The sequence below is a fragment of the Balearica regulorum genome, chromosome 11 (genome assembly GCF_011004875.1).
Source record: "Balearica regulorum gibbericeps isolate bBalReg1 chromosome 11, bBalReg1.pri, whole genome shotgun sequence".
NCBI lineage: Eukaryota > Metazoa > Chordata > Aves > Gruiformes > Gruidae > Balearica > Balearica regulorum.
This window is the reverse complement of record NC_046194.1, coordinates 10,129,504-10,148,330: the sequence shown is the minus strand read 5'-3', so window position 1 is coordinate 10,148,330 and position 18,827 is coordinate 10,129,504. Positions and strand designations below refer to the sequence as shown.

Sequence of the window (18,827 nt, the reverse complement as noted above, 5' to 3'; positions counted from 1 at the left end):
TAGTCATAACTTAATAGGAACAGCCTCAGTAAACCTCAGTACCTGGCTTTAATGCCTCCCAGTTATTTGGCTCATACCAAATCTATCCCAGGTGTGCTGTTAGGTATGTCCTCTGTTCATGAATAGGACAGTTCACATAGTGTGAGCTTACGTTTTTCTCTATGCCTGTCTAATATTTGAAATGCCAAGATTTTAAGACAGGATGGATGTTTATAATTGTCTACTCTTATCTCCTGCACAGGAGCCTGGTGAATTAAATCTTGCATAAGCCAGGGCCTGTGGATGAATTTAATCAGTGGTTTTCTACCTCTTTGGATATATGAAGCCTGGAAAAAAAAAAAAGTCCTAGGAAAGTGCAAGTCCAAGAGAGTTGCAGGCTGTTGTTTTATAATTGTTCTTTGTAGACCCTTAGAAGTAGTCCACTGTTCTGCAGGGATCATGGACAAGAGGCTGCAAACCACTGAGCTGCGTTTTCCAACAGATTGGAAGGCCATGACGTATGTGATGATTGAATATGATTGTAACATGCCAAAACCAAACATGCATGTGCCAAAGTGTACATGCACAAACTCACATGCTCTTAAGTCAAAAGGTATCATAGGCACTAACGCTGATCCTCTTACGTCTATAGAGTAGTGCCTCCACCCATGAGCCATTGATATCAGTATTATTTACAAACCAGTTACATTGATCATGGAGAAGGAAAATGCTCACTGCATGGAGGTCATCAAAAGCTCTCACAAAATATTGCAGGTAAATATGTAATTCTTTGCTGGTGATGATCTATCTGGTAGGAAATTTTGTTGGAGGTTCGTTAACTTTGTTTGAAGGCAGCAGCAGACTGTATTTTCACGTCCCCTTCCAAAACACAGTCCAGGAATAGTGCACTGTAATTATAGTCTACAAATGATGTGTCTGACAGTGTGTTCATTGCAATGAGCAGTGCCTCCTCTGGGAACTTCTGGTCTGCAACTAAATAGTGGAGTCCTCTTCTCAATACGTAGTCAAAGCAGCAAATTTGCTGCGTCTTTCTGTTGTACCTTTAACAAAAGCTGTTTCCTCTTCTGTCTGAAGCAAAATGATTACTTGAGTACATAAATACCAACTGGTAGATTTATCAGCAGCTCTCTTTCCTTTCAGAGTGCTAACTTCTGCCTGCAGAGTCCTCCAGAGTTTTCTGTCTTGTGCAATTGAGGAATTGTTTGTAAACCCTTAAGATACAAGAACTGAAGGAATGCTCCAGAGCTTTTCTAATAAGCTTCAAAATACCCTAGTAGTATTAAAGTCTTAAGTTTCCAAACCTGAAGAAATAATACAGATAAAAACTGCACACAGAATGAACACACGCAAACAAAAATGCCACGTTTCAGTCAAGAGGGAACATTCTTCTGTAAGGTTCTTTTAAACAAGATATTACCAGATTTTTTTACCATTTCCAACAAAAAATAAAGCTAATATTGACAAACCTGGTGCTGCTCATTAGTGTTGTTCACTGCAATAACTCCAGATGAGAAAGTGAAGCACCCAAAGCTTCGCTTTGCTTTCCTTTCCCTTTTCCATCCTTTGCTTTTGTGCAAGCCTACCGAAGCTGTCTTTTAAAAGCTGGCAGATCAGAGTTTCAGAGCTGAACCTGACCATCCTTGCCCTGAGTCAGGCTGGAGTCAGTAATCCTTGTTAGCAATGATCTCGTTAGTTTTACTTTTTTTTTTTTTTTAAGCTTACCCTTTCTATTTTGCAATTCTCCAACCATCTCTACTCGCGCATCTTCCTTGTGGCTCACAGTTCTTACCAAGCTTTAGCACTGCATTCCTCAGAGCTGAAGTTAGATTTTTGTGTCTGATTTTACTTGTCTTTTGTCTCCTGTGCCATGGTTACTTTCATTCTTCTGACCTTCCTTGATTTCAGGAGAACTGGTTATGCTTTATTTTTGTTTTCCTTCTGATAGAAAATATGTTTTGCTGAGTGATTTTACAAGTTGCATGCAGTCAGACCCAAGAGTTGGTTGTTTACATTGAGTTTCTTCCAAATTTGTTAACCTTGCCCTCTTGCTTCCCTCGAACCCTATTACACAAATGACTGGAGTTGTGCTGGCATGCTCCTGGAATATGTAACTGTTACAGAACTTAATACAGGAATCCCGCCTTGTACTCCATTAAACAAACAAGCACATCACCTTCATCGGCTGTCAGAGTTTGCTGCTTGATTTACAAAGTGGGAAGCTATGGCTTCTTTCTTTCCTTCAGCTCCTTCCTTCATTTCAGCTTCAGAAACTGAAGTATCTTGCTGTTGGGAATGCTTGGTAATACCAGTAAAGCCAGTAATTCCTCTTTTAGAAGAAAGGGTGTGGGTGGGCTGTCAAGGCACTTTTGAACTCCAACATCAAACCCTATTTCTCTCTCTTCCAACATGTACAAAAAGAGCTTATAACAGAGCTTCCTCAGGGAAAAGGATCCACTCCAAGTGACTTGCAATGGGAATTTTCTTAATTTTTAGCAAATACATTTCTTTAAACTCCTGCACTGAGATAAAGCCAAGGAAAACCCTAAATCAAGCATCCAGTAATTCTACCTGCACCTAAGTTTGTGCCAGGCTCTGTACTGGAGAAGAAGACACCTCTCCAGAGGATCTTTCTTTAGTTCCTCCTTATTGTCTTTCTGTGTTTTTTTTTTTTATCACTGCCTGATGTACGAAACCTAGTGGTATTTGTCCAAGATTTTTGATCTAATAGCTCTTTACTCACAGCCTTCTAAACTCCTTGTGTGAGTCATAAAAAGCAATTACTTGTGTAGGTGTAACTCTGTGAATGTTCCTCTGGGTCCCTGCACATACCGCACAGAAAAACTACCCCCCCAAAATTATGCCATGAAAAATCTATTATGTACTTCCTGAAGAATACTGGTCAAGTATTGCTTCGTGTAATCCTCTAAACTTTTTGCTGCAGGCCTTAATCCTCTGAACAGGTATTTCTCTAATTCTCAGTAATGTACTTTGGGACAACATCCAACACAGGCAGTGACAGTGCTTCCTTTTCTTTCTCCCACCAGGCGGCAGGTCAGAGGTTTAACTGTCACTTGTTTTTTTCAATGGGAGGAAAACTGTTTCTGGGAGCACCTGGGGGGTGGGGAGGGGAAGTCTGGTGTTGTATTTACCTTTGGATGGATGGAGGGAGGACTGGTCAGTGTTTGTTTTTGATCTGGCAGCCAAAGGGTTCCTGGTTTTGTTTCAATTCCTTGGAAGCTTTGTCTCATACAATCACAAAACTCTCCATGTTGAGCAACAGTTTTGTTCCTCCTCTGGAGCATAACTACCTTGGAAAGATCCATCTGGGGCACAGAGTAACCACAGGGCAAGGAACTGCAAATCTGACATCTGTCTCTCAGGTTGTTCAGTGGTGATATCTGCTCAGGGCAGTTTGGAGTTGGACACTGCGGTCCATGTCTGGCTGCTGTGCTGTGCTCAGCTGGGAGGTCTCCAACATCAGTTAAGGAGAACTGTGCTCACCAGCCCTGGTACTGCAAAAGCGGAGCCCATTCTGATCAGACTGGGTGTGATTCCTAGACCAGCCCCACATGGGTGGGAACACTTCTTCCTGGCTACAGCTATGTGCAAGTCAAAGAAGGTCCCACGGGTGCTTTTCAGTTGCACAGTCTGAAGCCTTTAAGGGAAGGATGTTCCTACACAGAAGGAAAGTTGTCCATGTTCTTCACACTGTTGCATTACAGTGGGGAGGTTACTATGCCGTGGCACTCTCAGTGCACGCTGTGCAAAACTGTACCACGGACATGACATCAGATGCAGCCTGTGTGGGTGGGCTCCGTTTTGGTGCAGGCAGGTTGTGGGGTTTTAATTTTCCTGAAGTGCAGGGCCAGAGAGGAGTCCTGAGAGAGGGTGAATACGGTGGGGAAGAGGAAGGGAGGAAGGAAGGAAGTTGCAATCTCACCTTTACTTTTTGTTTCAGCAGAAACACCTTTATCTTGAGGTGAAGTCCTCCACCCCTTCCTCCACCCTTCCAGTGAGGTCACTGTAGCTGAGGAATGTGTACATGAGTTTTGAGAGAGAGAAAAACACTCTTCTCCCACATCCAAATATAGCCTGTAGAGCTTACACTGTCCTTAGACTTAATAGCATGTCACCTGCTGGTACCAGTATCTTCTGCTGCTAGTACTCCTCCCCAGTCTAGTCTGGGTCTGCCATCAGCTTCTGAGAGGCTGCCAGAAGTTCAGCTTTGTTGTCTTGAAGGGCTGCAGAGTCCATGGACATTCTCCTTGTATGTTGTCTTGATATTTTTGCCCCCAGTGTGATCCTTGATCAGGTATCAGGGAGCAAGCTGGTAGTTGGTCAAGTTTTGCTTTCAATGTTCTGCAAACATGTGCCAGCATCCACAGCCGATTGGGTATCTGCTTCCATTCTGGGCCTGAAATTACAAATTACAGGGCAGATTGGCTGGTGGATGATGGGAGGAGGGAGGTTAAGGAGATGTAGCTTTTGGTCGTACAATGGAGAACATCTGCCTCTTTCCTCACTGTACTCAGATTCTGGAAGGGATGTCTCAAGGGCTCTGGGCTCTGCCTGTGTTGAGGCACATCAGGACTGAGGACCACACACACCTATACATACAGCTTTTTGGGATAACCACATATAATCTTCAATACTGTACTAGTCCTACTGATAAATCAAACAGGTGCAAGGTCTTGAGTTGCTCTGCACTACAAAATGAGACACAAGAATAATCTTAGGTTAGATATGTAGCTTAGTAGCTATCCCAGTTTTATATAGGAGGAAGCAGAAAGTTGAAATTGCCCTCTCAAGTCATGTGTCTGTATTCCAGGCATATCCCAGCCTCCTGCAAGCTCCCTGACAGCTGTGGGTGAGAAAGAAGATGGAAACTGGTCAGCAGTGAGTCTGTGTCAGACTCAGGATGGATGGTAGTAATTTCGAGTTCCCTGTTCTGTCTGGCAAGCCATATGGTCTCTGCTTTAAAATTTGTAAGAATGCACTATAAGCCATGAGAAAGTGAAACAGTGCCAGTAATTCCATTTATCTCACGTGCTTTTACAATGTAATAGAAAAGGAAAATTTGTCTGTCTAGAAATTCTGAGAATTCTTTTCTTTGGAATCATTATGAAAAGCTGAATTTTTTGTTTACTGTAATAAATTTTTTCTGATAAATTTTACTTCTAAAAGATCAAAACAACCTGATTAAAATAATTTTTTTTTACAAGATCAAGACATTCCATGAATTTATCATTGTTAAGTCCAAGATATTTAATTCTATTGAGCCAAAAATAATATTAAAATTGAATTAATTTAAGTTGAAACAAAATATTTCTGTAAAGAAGTGATACAAAGTTAATGCTGCCAAAGACCCATTACACAACTCCACCAAGTTACTGCTCTTTTGGAGGATTGTTCTGTCGGCAAATTTCCAGCTAGCTCTAACAGCGATCGCAAGAATGAGACTGGTGGGCTTTTTCCATCATTCCTAAGTCTCTAAGGCAAATAATTTTTATAGGAACATCTTACAAAGCAAGTAGAATATCTAGTTAGGAGGATTTAATTTGGCAACTGCCAATTATTTTTAGAGTAGTTTCTGAATTCACCCTTGAAACTACCGTGGGCATGGTGTTACTGAGAGCTGTCCGTGCTCCTTATGGGAAGGGCAGATGATTGGTTTCTCTACAGCTCTTGTCCTCTGCAATTGCCTTGGATCCAGTCATGTGCCTGCAGGGCAAGAGTGACTGTTTCGGTGTTCCCAGTGGGAACGCTGGGACTGTCTTTTCCTGGAGGTGATGAAATCCTGATCCTGCAGTGCCAGTTCTGTTTGCAGCTTTCTGATGTGTGCTTTCTGTTTGCTGTTCCCGGGCCTTTAAGTAATTTCCACTGAGTCAGGTCGGGTTATTATTACACTGGGGAATTCCTGTTCTCAAGAGAACGAATAGTTCTGACCTGACAGTTATTTCTTGTCTTTTCCTCATTTCTCTTCCAGAAACACTCACCTTGCTCTCTCCCCAACTTTGTCATTCATTCTGTGATAATCTGTGACCTTTAGGAGTGTTTCCATGCCAAAAGCCAAACCAAATTCTCTTTACCAATGCAGTAACAATTTCTTCAGTCAATGCAGCGCTTTAAACAGTCAGTCGTGACTATCAGTTTTGTTTTAAGCTGCTTTCTGCTCACAACTGTGTACATGACTTCATACAATATTCTTGATCAAATGTGATTCCCTACTGGATTTCTAATCTCATCAATATATTCTGTGGAAGGACACGGTATTTTACCGAAGACAGATTGAAACTCATCCCCAAGCTCTAGCTTGCAGTTCAGAGCTTTGGTTCTGAATTTGTGCAGTGGCTCCACTTCTGAACTTCACCTTGTTTCCTAGTTGTTGTTCAGATAAACTGGCCTTCCTATAACATTTCAGCCCTTCGGAGAATAAGAGAGCTTATAGTCTTTCCTCTATGTGCAGTCCTAAAAGCAGGTTTTGAATCCAAAGCTTAACTTTCTTTATAGTCCTGACAGCCATCCTAACAAACCTAGACATTTCTTGGAGTGCTTTTCAGATGAAAAAGGAGCATTGTACATAAGCAGTCATAAATTCTGTACTCAGTAAACTTTGGAACACTGATGGATTTTTTTTTTTAACACATTATTTAACTAGAAAACTACACAGATAGCCTTTCAGAAGATGTTCAAAGTACAGAAATACTGCTGTATTAATAATGAGTACAAAATGTCTTCACAACATACAAATCATCACTGGCTTTACATGAAGAGCAAGTATTCAGTGGCAAAGTACACTTCGGTCTGAGAGCTGAAATATGGGCAGAATTCACCATAATCAGCAACAAAAAGATCCATATGCATGTAAGACCTAGGCAAAAGTGTGGACATTGCATCACAGGAAAGAAGTGTTTTGCACAATATATAAGAGTTTTCACAGATTGTAAATCATTGCTTGAACAAATTGTTCATTGTGTAACGTGCATGCCCAGTCCCATTTCCTAGTTTAGCTTCCTGTACCTTTAGCAAGACTGAAATAACATTTTAAAGTTTTACTAAATCTTAAGAATTTTCATCTGTCTTATAAATAATAAGATTTACAAATAACGTGAAGCAGTACCTTTGCATTAGAACAAGACATTAGAATTGAAGTCACTAGAAGCAGTTGGAACCTTTACCCATTAAGTTGATTGTGCTGCTGGATTCCCAGTCCATAGTGAGTAGTACCTGGCTAATGGGGCTGACCTCCATGATATGGTCAGGGTCTTCTACCTCAGAGATGGTGTTGCTGCCAGAGATTGTCTCAGTCAGAAAGCCTGTATCTTAAGAATCCGATGGAATAAAATTTGGGAGGGTTATAATTAACAATAAACTTAATGACTAACTAAGCTTGACGGCAATGAAAACTTCCTAACTGAGAACGCTGTAGGAGCTTATACAAGATATTTCTTTTTGTTTACACATTCTGCTCTCAACTGTGTGTGTATCTGCAATCTCATATGATTTTTATGGTACTTCAAACAATCTTTGATTGTATTGCATTGACATCACCATTTAAGTTCATGTAATGCTTTCCCTTCTCTATGTACATACAGTGCAAACAAAAATCAATGTCAGAAGCAGAAACAGAACTAAAAGAGCAAACAATTAAACTCCTGTAACTGATATTGCTACATTTAGTAAGACAAAATCAAGATGCATACCAACCTTGACCTGAATGCCACAGTGATGGTGATGAAAGACAGTACAGGAATGGGTGCTGCTCCCACATGAGCTGCCACTGAATGCTGCCAGATGGTCCTACAGCCTCGTATTTCTGTGGTGAATCTGCTCTGGTCCATATTTCTTTAGGAGCACAAACACAGAGATATTTTTCTTCCTTACAAGAATGTCTTTTGTTTCATTAGCTGCAGTGTGTTTGCAGAGGTGTCAGAGAATGCAGGAATTGATGTACGTTATATATGCATCAGCATTTTCTAAAAAATAGGCAAGAAGCACCCCAAAATATTAATGTCCTTTTGAAGTCCTTATATCCTTAGATGATAATGGCTGCAGTTCTTGTGAAAGTAAGCTTTCTTCTGAGAAGTTCAGGATTTTTTTAATTTTTTTTTTTAGTGGAGAGTACCTTTTATTGGCTAGTTTAAGAATCCAGCAGGAGCTTTGAGTAAGGCACTTCAGTAGTTGTACAGTACCTTCCTTTTAAAAAGTGCTTTACAGCACTGAGTATCTCCTTCCCCTGGATTTTATTCCCCCTCTCCCAATTGAACCACCACTCTGTATGTCTGCTCTGCCTCAAATCAGTTTTCTTGTGTGGGTCTGTTTCTCAGCATCTATCTGCCTTAATCAGCATGCCCAGCAAGCTCTTGGGGGCCAGGATGTCCCTCAGTACATCTGGTACGTGGGCTGAGTCTCTTTGATACCATTACCATACCAATCAAATAGCAATAAAATAAAATGGTGAAATCCTACTCATACTTCTTTATAGCTGGAGTTATCTAAATATAAGTTTTCTAATAACCTGCATGAATTAGTGACAAATGCATGGGCAGGGAGTAGCATACATGAAGAGCAGGATGGGGAGGCTTTCTGAGGGAGGCATGTCACAGGGAGGGAGCTACTGCAGGAGAGGGTTCTGTGTGTACTTTTCCCCAAGTATTACAAGTTTGCTGCATATGAAAGTGTAATAAATGAGCCTTGCGTTGCTCCGGCAAGGGAAATGTGGCTTGGATCTCTTGTCTCAGTGTGTGTATCTGGTACCTAACTTTGTTCTGATTTGGATACTTTGGAAGATGATGATTCATACTTCAAAAGTTCTTGTTCCTCAGTCAGTCATGACCTCGCGGTCGCTTTTCTTTCCAGGGATGCTAGCCATGGCTGCGTGCTGTGTCTGGTGTGAACAGCATTTTGCTACATGCTCACACACTCTGGTTGTCATCATGATATGGTCGGTCATTTTTTAGGTCAGTGGTGTAGGCACTGCAGAAACGCTGGCATGGAAAGTTTTTATCTATGCAAATAAAGGCATCTGCAGGGAAAGGGACGACTGCTCTGTGACCAAGATAACAGAGTGTTTTGTGCCAGATATTAAATTTCTTCTACCAGGTGCCAACTTCTCAGCAATCTCAGGCAGCAGCTGCTGTCCAGTCCAGCTCCTGCGCACTCACTGCCAAGGTGTCCAAGTCCAGGCAGACTGTAAATGAGAAATGGTGTCTGTATTCCAAAGCATGTGACTTCCAAGATCTTTTGTATTCAGTATGATTTTGGACATATTTTTCAATACACAGCTTTTCTCTAGCAGCAGTAGTTAAACTAATACTGTAGGCCAGTTACTTACAAAAATAAACAGATTTTAATTGTGGTAAATCCTAGGGCCAGATCAGGCCATAGCAAGGGCAGTAGGAGAAGGAGAGACCAAAATGAAAGCAAAAAACGGTTGAACCCTGCTGCTGGCACCTATGGAATAACATTGCAGGTCTTTAAGGCAGTACTGGGTGGGAAGGAGAGGCTGCAGGAGGGAGTGCAAGGAGAGATTTCTTTGCAGCTGTAGGACATAATTCCTTGCATTAGTCAATACAGGAGCTTCCTCTCATCTGAAGAGAAGGAAGTTGCAAGAAAGACCCAAGTAAGGTGAAGTCCCACCTTACTTAAGTCAACAGAACAGCATACTCTGTGATTTCCATAAACACAGAGGATTTTCTAGGCTGGTGGAAAGTTAGTGAGTTTGATACTTCTGTATCTTGAATCTTCATAAAATACCAGTCAGATCCTGTTTGAAAAAAGAAATAGCTGTTTCTCACAGATCTTTCAGCATATTCCTGTTGATTCTGGAGGCATTTTACTTCAGGCAGTTGGGAGTTATCACAAGAATATATCGCAGTTTGGACTTTGAGAAAGCGAGCTGTACTAAGATAATAAAGTTGTTAAAGATGGTCATAATGTTGTCAAAATTTCATTTACATTGTGGGATTGTCTGCCTAGATTCTCCTGAGTAGAATCCAAACTGAAAATGACTGATTTTGAGTCTTCCTTTCAGACTTGGAGTGCTGCTATGAGCTTCCAATTATACAAAGTTGAATATAATTCTAAGCACTGTAATCTCTGTTTGACCCAAATTTAGGCATTATCTTTTTGCCCATTTTTGAAGAAAGATGCAGCAAACAGTGAATACAATTAAGCTACAGAGAACTAGAAGCAGTTTGTACTGAAGTGCTAAATACACACAGAATGAGCTATGAGAGCTGTATACACTTTCACCTTTGTTACTACAACTATAGCCTAGCCCTGGTGAGGTTATGTCTCTGAACGGGATGAAGTACTGGCCTTCTGCAATAACTATTGTTGTTATGACACTGTTCTTCACCTGCAGAGTACCTTTATTACAGAAAGATGCCCCAATAAACCAGGAGACTGTCTTTGAACGAGGGGCTACAATGTTTTCATGATTTTGGCACTAACAAAAAATAACTGAAACTGAGCACCATAACAAATCTGTTGGATATTAGAAAATATAATTATATGGAAAGCCAGCTAAGAAAAAAAGTCAGATCAAGCAAGACACAGACTAAGTACACTAGCTCAATGCTTTTGGAGCAGTAGGAGTATTAATGAATATGATAGATGAAGCTATAACTTAAAACATGCTACAAATTAGAAGCAGATGCTCATACCAGCTTGCACCAGATGTTACCAGATAAAATAGACTTCAAGTCTAATTAAGGCAAGCTTGGTGCTGTAATTTTTTTAACTTCATCATTATTAGAAGGAAACATGAAATTAATTAACATCAGAAGTGACCAATAAACAAGAATAGTTAATATGGGCAGCATCTAAGAAAGCCAAAAATGTTTTCTGGTGCAAAACATCATCTCAAAATTTAGTGGAGAATTTAATTTTTCTGTTTTCCACACAGGAGACCGGAAACCAATTTTCACTGCCAGTTGAACTAGCATTCCCGTTGCTTTTGATTTCTTTTGTCTGTTTGCTTGAATGAGGATTTTTAGATTAAAAAACATTTATGAATTTTAATTCAAAACTACAGTTTTTCAGTGTTTTTTTTAAACAAATGTCCAATACTTTTGCCTTTAGGAAAAGAGACTTGGAAATTCTTTACCTGTCTGAGATCACCAACAGTACAAAATGGTACAAACCGGTACAGTACAGCCCTCTTCACAGCTTGTCACCCAGAGCTACAGCAGAGGCTTACACAGACAACTGCAGGGCCAAGAGCTGCCTCTTGTGCCCGGGGTGGGGACAGAGCCAACCCTCCTGAGTCCCACTTGGGCTTTTACTGGAAGGGAGATGTATGATAAAAACTGGCACTTAGCACATTCCTCCTTACTGAGCTCGAGTATTTCCTTGCATTGTAGTGTCAGGCTCAATCTTGTTTTCAGCTTTTTGCTTTGAAGCCTGGGCCAGCCCCGTGCTGTGCTGTGTGTTTCACGAGGCTCTGTCAACGTGATCCCCAGATCTTTGCGGTATGACGATGTTTCCTACTTTCTTGAACTTTTCACTGGCTGGCCTTTACCCTGTGACTGCTGCAGGTGGAACTACATGCTAATCCACTTATGCCATGTTCCTGCTCGCAAATCTGTGGGAGGAGAGGGTTCGATAAAGGCTTTGAGTAAACTCCTTTAGGGTAAAACAGAGAAGTGCAGGTTATCTTGGGTTATCTTTACGTCTAAACTCCAGCCACTTCTATGTAAATAAATTACCTTCCTCAATGCTAGGCCAAGTAACTTTAAGGAAAGTTTAAAAAATACACCTCACACCTTTGAAACAAACCAGTCAGAAAACAAAACCAGAGCTAAACAATTGGTAGTATCTGGGAGTGGCATCTTTACACAGCTCCATGACAGGTATTAACGCCGCCTATATTTCCACCTGCCATGGCTTCGCAGCATGATATGTGGTTCTGGGAATCTATGAGCAGGGAAAAGAAAAGTGGAGACACAGCAGGAGGTGTGCTACTTGCATTCAACACCTTACTATGGGGGGGTGTCTCTGTTGTTACATGGGTTGGTGAGCATGAACAAATAGAGCTTGAGGCATAGTGGAACTGGCATTTCTAACTAGGCATCCTTGCTCCTTGGTCCCTTCATTTTTCTGAGTATTTTAACTTGTGAGAACTGCAGTGTGTGCAGAGGCAATAGCCACAGCTGGAGGGCAGACAGAAGCACAGGAGGCTGTGCTGAGTTTCAGAGGAGAGGCATGGCCAAGCAAGGACAGGGAGTGCATTTGGGATGCTGGATGCCACCATTCTGCTGCCATCTCCTCGCCTGACAGCACAAAGCTGGAAGCAGTGTTAAGGCCTGATGTGCCCAAATAAATCCACAGCTTTGGAGGATCACAGTAATTGATACTGTCTCTCACAGTGTCCGTCTGGATAAGCTGTCCAGCACACAGCTAGACAAGTCATAATACGTTGGGTGAGCAATTGGCTGATGGGTCAGGCTCAAAGGGGTATAGTAAATGGGGTTACATCAGGCTGGTGACCAGTCACCAGTGAGGTTCCCCAGGGCTCAGTTTTAGGGCCAGTGCTCTTTAATGTTTTTATAAATAATCTGAACACAGTAATTGAATGTACATTGTGTTGGGTTTGCGTGGCAACGTTTTGGTAGCGGGCGGGCTACAGGGGTGGCTTCTGTGAGAAGCTGCTAGAAGCTTCCCCTGTGTCTGGTAGAGCCAATGCCAGCTGGCTCCAAGACAGACCCGCTGCTGGCCTAGGCCAAGCCAATCAGTCAGAGAGAGCTTTTGCAGCCGGAGAGAGGAGTGAGAAGATGTGAGAAACTCTGCAGACACCAAGGTCAGTGCAGAAGGAGGGGGGAGGGGGTGCTCCAGGCGCCAGAGCAAGATCCCCCTGCAGCCCGTGGTGAAGACCATGGTGAAGCAGGCTGTCCCCCTGCAGCCCATGGAGGGAGGATGAGGGGGTGTAGAGATTCCACCTGCAGCCCGTGGAGGACCCCATGCCAGAGCAGGTGGAGGCACCTGAAGGAGGCTGTGACCCCGTGGGAAGCCCACGCTGGACCAAGCTCCTGGCAGGACCTGTGGACCCGTGGAGAGAGGAGCCCACGCCAGAGCAGGTTTGCTGGTAGGACTTGTGACCCCGTGGGGGACCCACGCTGGAGCAGTTTGCTCCTGAAGGTCTGCACCCTGTGGGAGAGACCCACGCTGGAGCAGTTGGTGAAGGACTGTAGCCTGTGGGAAGGACTCACATTGGAGAAGTTCGTGAAGGACTGTCTCCCGTGAGAGGGACCCCATGCTGGAGCAGGGGAACGATGAGAGGAGTCCTCCCCCTGAGGATGAAGAAGCAGCAGAAACACCGTGTGATGAACTGACCGTAACCCCCATTCCCCGTCCCCCTGTGCCGCTGGGGGGGGATGCAGGTTGAAGCTGGGAGTGAAGTTGAGCCTGGGAAGAAGGGAGGGGTGGGGGGAGGTGTTTTAAGATTTGATTTTATTTCTCATTCCTCTACTGTGTTTTGCTTAGTAATAAATTAGATTAATCTCCTCTCTAAGTTTGGTCTGTTTCGCTCGTGACGATAATTAGTGAGTGATCTCTCCCTGTCCTTATCTCGACCCATAAGCTTTTTGTTGTACTTTTTCTCCCCTGTCTAATGAAGGAGGGGAGTGATAGAGCGGCTCTGGTGGGCACCTGGCCCTCAGCCAGGGTCAACCCACCACAACATTAAGTAAATTTGCTGTCAGTACTAAACCAGGAGGAGCTGTAGACTCCCTCGACAGTAGAGAGGCCTTACAGAGAGATGTGGATCGACTAGAGAGCTGGGCGAGCTGGGCAATCACCAACCATATGGTTTAGCTTTAGGTAGTCCAGTGAGATGCAGCGAGTTGGGCTCGATGATCCTTATGGGTCCCTTCCAACTTGAGATATTCTATGATTGTACAATTCACTTAGCTCAACATGGACTTGCAGGGGAGGAGGCTTTTAAGTTTTCCTGTGTTCAGGACTTGCTGACAGAGTCAGGAATACAATTATTTGGAAAAACAAGGAAAAGACAATTTGCAACTTAAAAAGTTCATCTTAGCTTGACAGGAGGTTACTGCAATCTTTAAAGCAATTAGCAAATCTTCATAGGGTCCATTTAGTAGGTTCTGTGAAAATATATATAATTAAATGTAACCTAAAATGGTCTCTGGCAACTTCTGTGAGGACCTACTGTGTCCCATGTGGGAAACAAAAGGAATTTCATGTAGCCTTGTGGAATGCAATTCCTGACCTGGCCTACTGATCTCTTTGCTCATACAGAAATCTTTTGATCTGAATGTAGCTGCAAATAAAAAAAGAGAACTGCTGTTACATCTGTTAGGCATCGCACCTGACAGATGAAGGTGTAGTTTAACAAAGAATTAGAATGTCTGACATTTCTTTCCTGGTCTAAAGAGTCTAATCCACAGAAAGCATACTAGGCAAGAAATAGGAAATTATTTGAGGTTTTTGAAAACAGAACTAAGGAATAGGATTTAATAGGAAAAAATATACTAACAGAAGGAAATTGATTATATTTTCTCATTTTGAACAAATAAAAGAATTAAATCATCACATTCTCTTACAAAAGCTATATATACTCTTTGACTACTAGCTTAGGCCAACTATCAATCCATTGCTATCCGACTTCTATCTTTCCTCTACAAAGAGAGAGGGAAAAGCTTATTTAAAAAGGTTTTATTCACTGAATGAGACTGTACCTAGGATTGTATCCAAGTGTTTTGCCATAAAAAGAGGTGAAGGGGGACAGGAAGAATAAAGTATGTAGAAAAAGGTGTTTTGCTGTGGATTGCTCCACATGATTTTTAGGCTATACTGGCATTTTATCCAGATGCTGACTTTTGTTTATAGACACAGCCAAACTGCATATGTGGGACTGCATTCCAGTACTGGAATGTTGCTATTGAATAAACAGCCTTATTCTCAACTACCTGTGAAAAAGCACCTCGCTAGAGCAAAGAGCCATCATTCCCAACACCAAAGGGTTGCCCATGTGCATGTCCCTCCTTGGCAGAGGGCACACTTAGCACACTCCCTCACAAGGTGTTTCAAGTCAGATGCCCAAGAGAGAAGGTCCCAGATCATTGCTGAGGTTTGAAAACTTGGCCAAGGAGGAGGAGGACTGGCCCTGTCATCAGGAAAACCAGCCCGATGGGTTTTAGTACTGTTAACACAGCTTGGTTTCTTCAGCAACTGTAAACACAAGTGATCCTTCAATAGCAAATAGTTGTCATGGAGCTTCTGGAGCAGGAAGAAGTAGGTATTTATAGAAATGGCTTGGAAGTCATCTGTGTGTCTTTGACCAATGTGACACAGGCTCCAAGGCTCATCCTCATGTCAGCTTTGCATGTACACAAAGCTAAGCTTGGCATCTCATTAGAGGGGTGGGGAATGGAGATAGTGTTAGTCAAACAAACAAGTTATGCTTGTTATCCTTCTTCCACAATTAAGCTTGAACTTTGTCTCTTTCTCACCATCCTGCTGTGAATTTGGAATTTCTGTTGTGATTGCATGTGGCTTAGGTTTTGTGTATGTTGGTTAAATGGTGTCTGGGCTACATATCAGTCAGTCCAAACTGGAAGAAACAGGAGCAGATGCACAAGGAATTGGTTGAAAAGAGAAAAGAAAATACCCAACACACACATAAACACACCATATCTACTGCATCTGCAAATTCTTCTTCATTCATGACACAAACTAAGTGTGGTCAAAAACCTTAAAGGCTGACAGATTTCAATAAGGGTGAGAAGTTAGATATTGTGATCTCACAAAAGCGCTTTTGAAATATATTTAAATCCAATGAGGATAGATACAGCAGATTGACTCATAGAGAAATAGTTGCAGAGGGACATCATGGATGACATCATTACAGAGCTTTATTATTTCATTATTGTAAAGTTTCATCAGGTCATCACAACATTTGTGTATGTGATGGACCCACCATATTGTCTAGGCACAGGATAGACAGAAGTGACTCTGGAGCTACTAGTTGCTGTGATTTCTTGTTTTAATGGTTCCTGTCAAGTCTTCAATTTCCTGTGTCATCTCAAATGCCATCTCAGCAGAAGAGTTGATGGGGGGCGGGGGTGGGGAAATGCTTGGTTTCTTTATTGGATGTGGGTTTTTTTCTCAGAAGAAAAGTATATTCTATTTTCCTAGCATTAGTCTGGCAAGAATTTGTGTTTCACAGGCCTGGGGAGGTGACCTATGTACTGCTTTCTACCTGCTGAGCCTGTGAAGTGCCATATTATATCCAAGCTGCATCTCCAGGCTTCAGAAACGTTAATATTTTTTATCTGCCTTTTCCTGTTTAATTGTTTCTCTATGGCTGTCAAAGCCTTATTTTAAAATTTTTCCATAACTTTAAATGACTTTAGGGTGTTAGAAGCTTTTAGCTGTTCTATGTCACTATTGTTTCTTTCTCTCAACTCCAGCAGGCTTTTGCTTTGGTGTTGATTTTTTAAGAACTGAAAATTTTTCTGAAATTCTTTTTTTTCAGGAGTCTCACTTGTATTACTACTGGTGTTCATCAAAGTAGATCTCAGAACTGTCAGCAGAAATGTTTGTGGTAACAATATTAAAACAGGACATCACTGACTGCCTCTGTTCAGTCTGAGACAAGGATAAGCTACTTCTCTTGGCTAGCTTTTAAAGGAAAAAGCAGTTTCAGCAGAAGGGACAAATTAACCAAGACCTGAGTCCTTGCTTCAGCCTAGAGCTCCATCCTCTCGGGTGGTATAACAATATTCCAACTGCAGAGGTTTACTTCATTTCATATGAAAAAAAGCACGGAGCACGTTCACTTCATAGGCAGGAGGCTGGACTTGTACCTTCCAGCCTGACTTGTTCTGTGATTCTAAGTAGTGTATTTCTCAGTTCTGTGGCAGAACTAATATAATGCTTAGGTTAAGTTGAAAGAGAAAAATGGCAATTACAACAAAATTTAAAAATCTTTTGAAAAGAAAAATGAAAGATTATGTTACAACATTTTCCTTTTTTTTTTTTTTTAATGCTCAAGCTTTTTGCTGAATTTGAGACTATTTAGTCCTTCGGAAAATCAGTTCTGATGAATTTGCTATTTATAAAGACAGACATGTGTCACACCTCCAGTGACATCCTCCCAGACACTTTTCTCATTATAAGACAGGCTAATAACATCTAATCTTCTGCAAATATAGTTTAGCTCATTTTGTCTCCAGTGTCTCAAGTGTTAACCAAAGAAACACCTTAATAAATAAATGTATTGACGTGATAAAAACTTTAGACTTACTGGTTCTGCTTTATCATCCTGCTAGGATTAACAGCTTTTCAAATGGCTAGAGAATGTGTCTCTTCTGTTTGGGTTGTCATGTAAACATGATGCTTAGATTGTCTTCAAAGGTTGCATCATTGTCCTCCCCGCACTTTGTCCTTGGCTGTGGTTACCCATGTTCAAAGAAGCTTAATCCAGACTGGAAGAGGTGCAGAGAAGGGATGTTGGAATGACCAGAGGAACTGAGATGTGACTAGAGGAATTTGGTTTATTTACCTTAGAAATACCAAAGACTGAGAGGAGATGTGCTAGGTCTCAATACACAAAGGGCAAAAGGAAAGATGGGAGGTAAGAAGGGGAAGAGGGGGATAGCAACAAAGGAGAAAAAGAAAGGTAATTAAGAACAAGTACAGTTGTTAAAAAAAGTACGTTTTATCTTCGGAGGTGTCAGATTGTGGAACAATGCTCTGTCTGGAGTAGCAGGGGGAAAACCTTAACTGGTTAGATTGTGGTTTGATCATTTTGAGAAGGGAATGGAATGGTACTACTGTCTATAGCGTATTGGATTGCATGACCTAGATCTGCCCTTCCCAAAACTCCTGCTTTGTGTCTTCTGACATCACAGTGACCCTTCCTACTAAAAAAGCTGACTAGAATAAAATGGCTAGCAAGTTAGCCATTTGCAGTCTGTTTTATCATTTGTGACCTGAGCGTGTCTGCGAAACCCCTGACCTTGTTCAGAGTGCTAGGTGGTGATTGTATTCTTGTGTATGCCATCTTTTTCTTTGTAAGTGAAAGGCCTCAAACAGGCATCCATGTCATTAAATATTGTACTTGAAATATTCAAACTAGTGTAGATGTTATCTGACCTTGATTTAGGCAGATAAGGAAGGACCATACCTCGATCTTTGTATAAACAGCCATCAGCATAGCAGTAAATCTGTATGCCAGTATGGCAGATTGAACTCTTCTCTAGGGTTCAGTTTCCTCTCTGCCGTCCACACCCCCTTTATCAGCCAATGCATGCTCATGGAGAAAGCATATTCATTGTCAAGTGAACCAGTGAACCCTGAAAAGTCTTAGGAAACAGTCAAGATAAATGTACCAGAATTTCTGATTGAATTGGTATCACCAATAGTCCTTTAGTCTTTGGGACTAAATGGGAAAATGTTTGTTTCACAACACCATCAACCTCATTGTAATCTTGTTGAGGTTAACAAATGAGAATATGTATTTGACTAGTGTCTCAGTCAATTACCTCACACACACACAGAATAAGCCCCAAGTGCATGTAATTTGAATGCAAATGAAAAAACATGATTGTCTTCTCACCAGTTGAGCAAATGGGTAAATGCAGCCCTCTTTGTTTATTTTCTACTACAATGTTTCCTTCCCCCCACTTCAACATTCACTTAGCTAGGAGGGATACTAGTTAAAGAAGTTTGGACACAAAACTGTAATTTAGCCTGTAAAGCAACACTATATGGGCAAAAGCCAAGAAATGCAAGCACTGAAATATCTGAAAGAGAAACCCTCCTAATATTAACTACTTATTGGAAGGACTCATGTCCCT

General features: G+C 41.7%; 1 protein-coding gene and 1 long non-coding RNA gene across 5 annotated transcripts in view; one reads left to right on the top strand and one right to left on the bottom strand.

The window, feature by feature from the left end:
- Positions 1 to 18,827, top strand: part of SLC6A14 (solute carrier family 6 member 14) — a 100,370-nt gene that overhangs the window by 31,179 nt on the left and 50,364 nt on the right. The window lies entirely within an intron of this gene.
- On the bottom strand, positions 6,663 to 17,460 carry LOC142603346 (uncharacterized). Its single transcript, XR_012837266.1, has 3 exons — positions 17,273 to 17,460; positions 11,111 to 11,587; positions 6,663 to 9,190 (listed from the first exon to the last, which is right to left on the bottom strand). It is a non-coding gene; the product is annotated as an uncharacterized LOC142603346 (long non-coding RNA).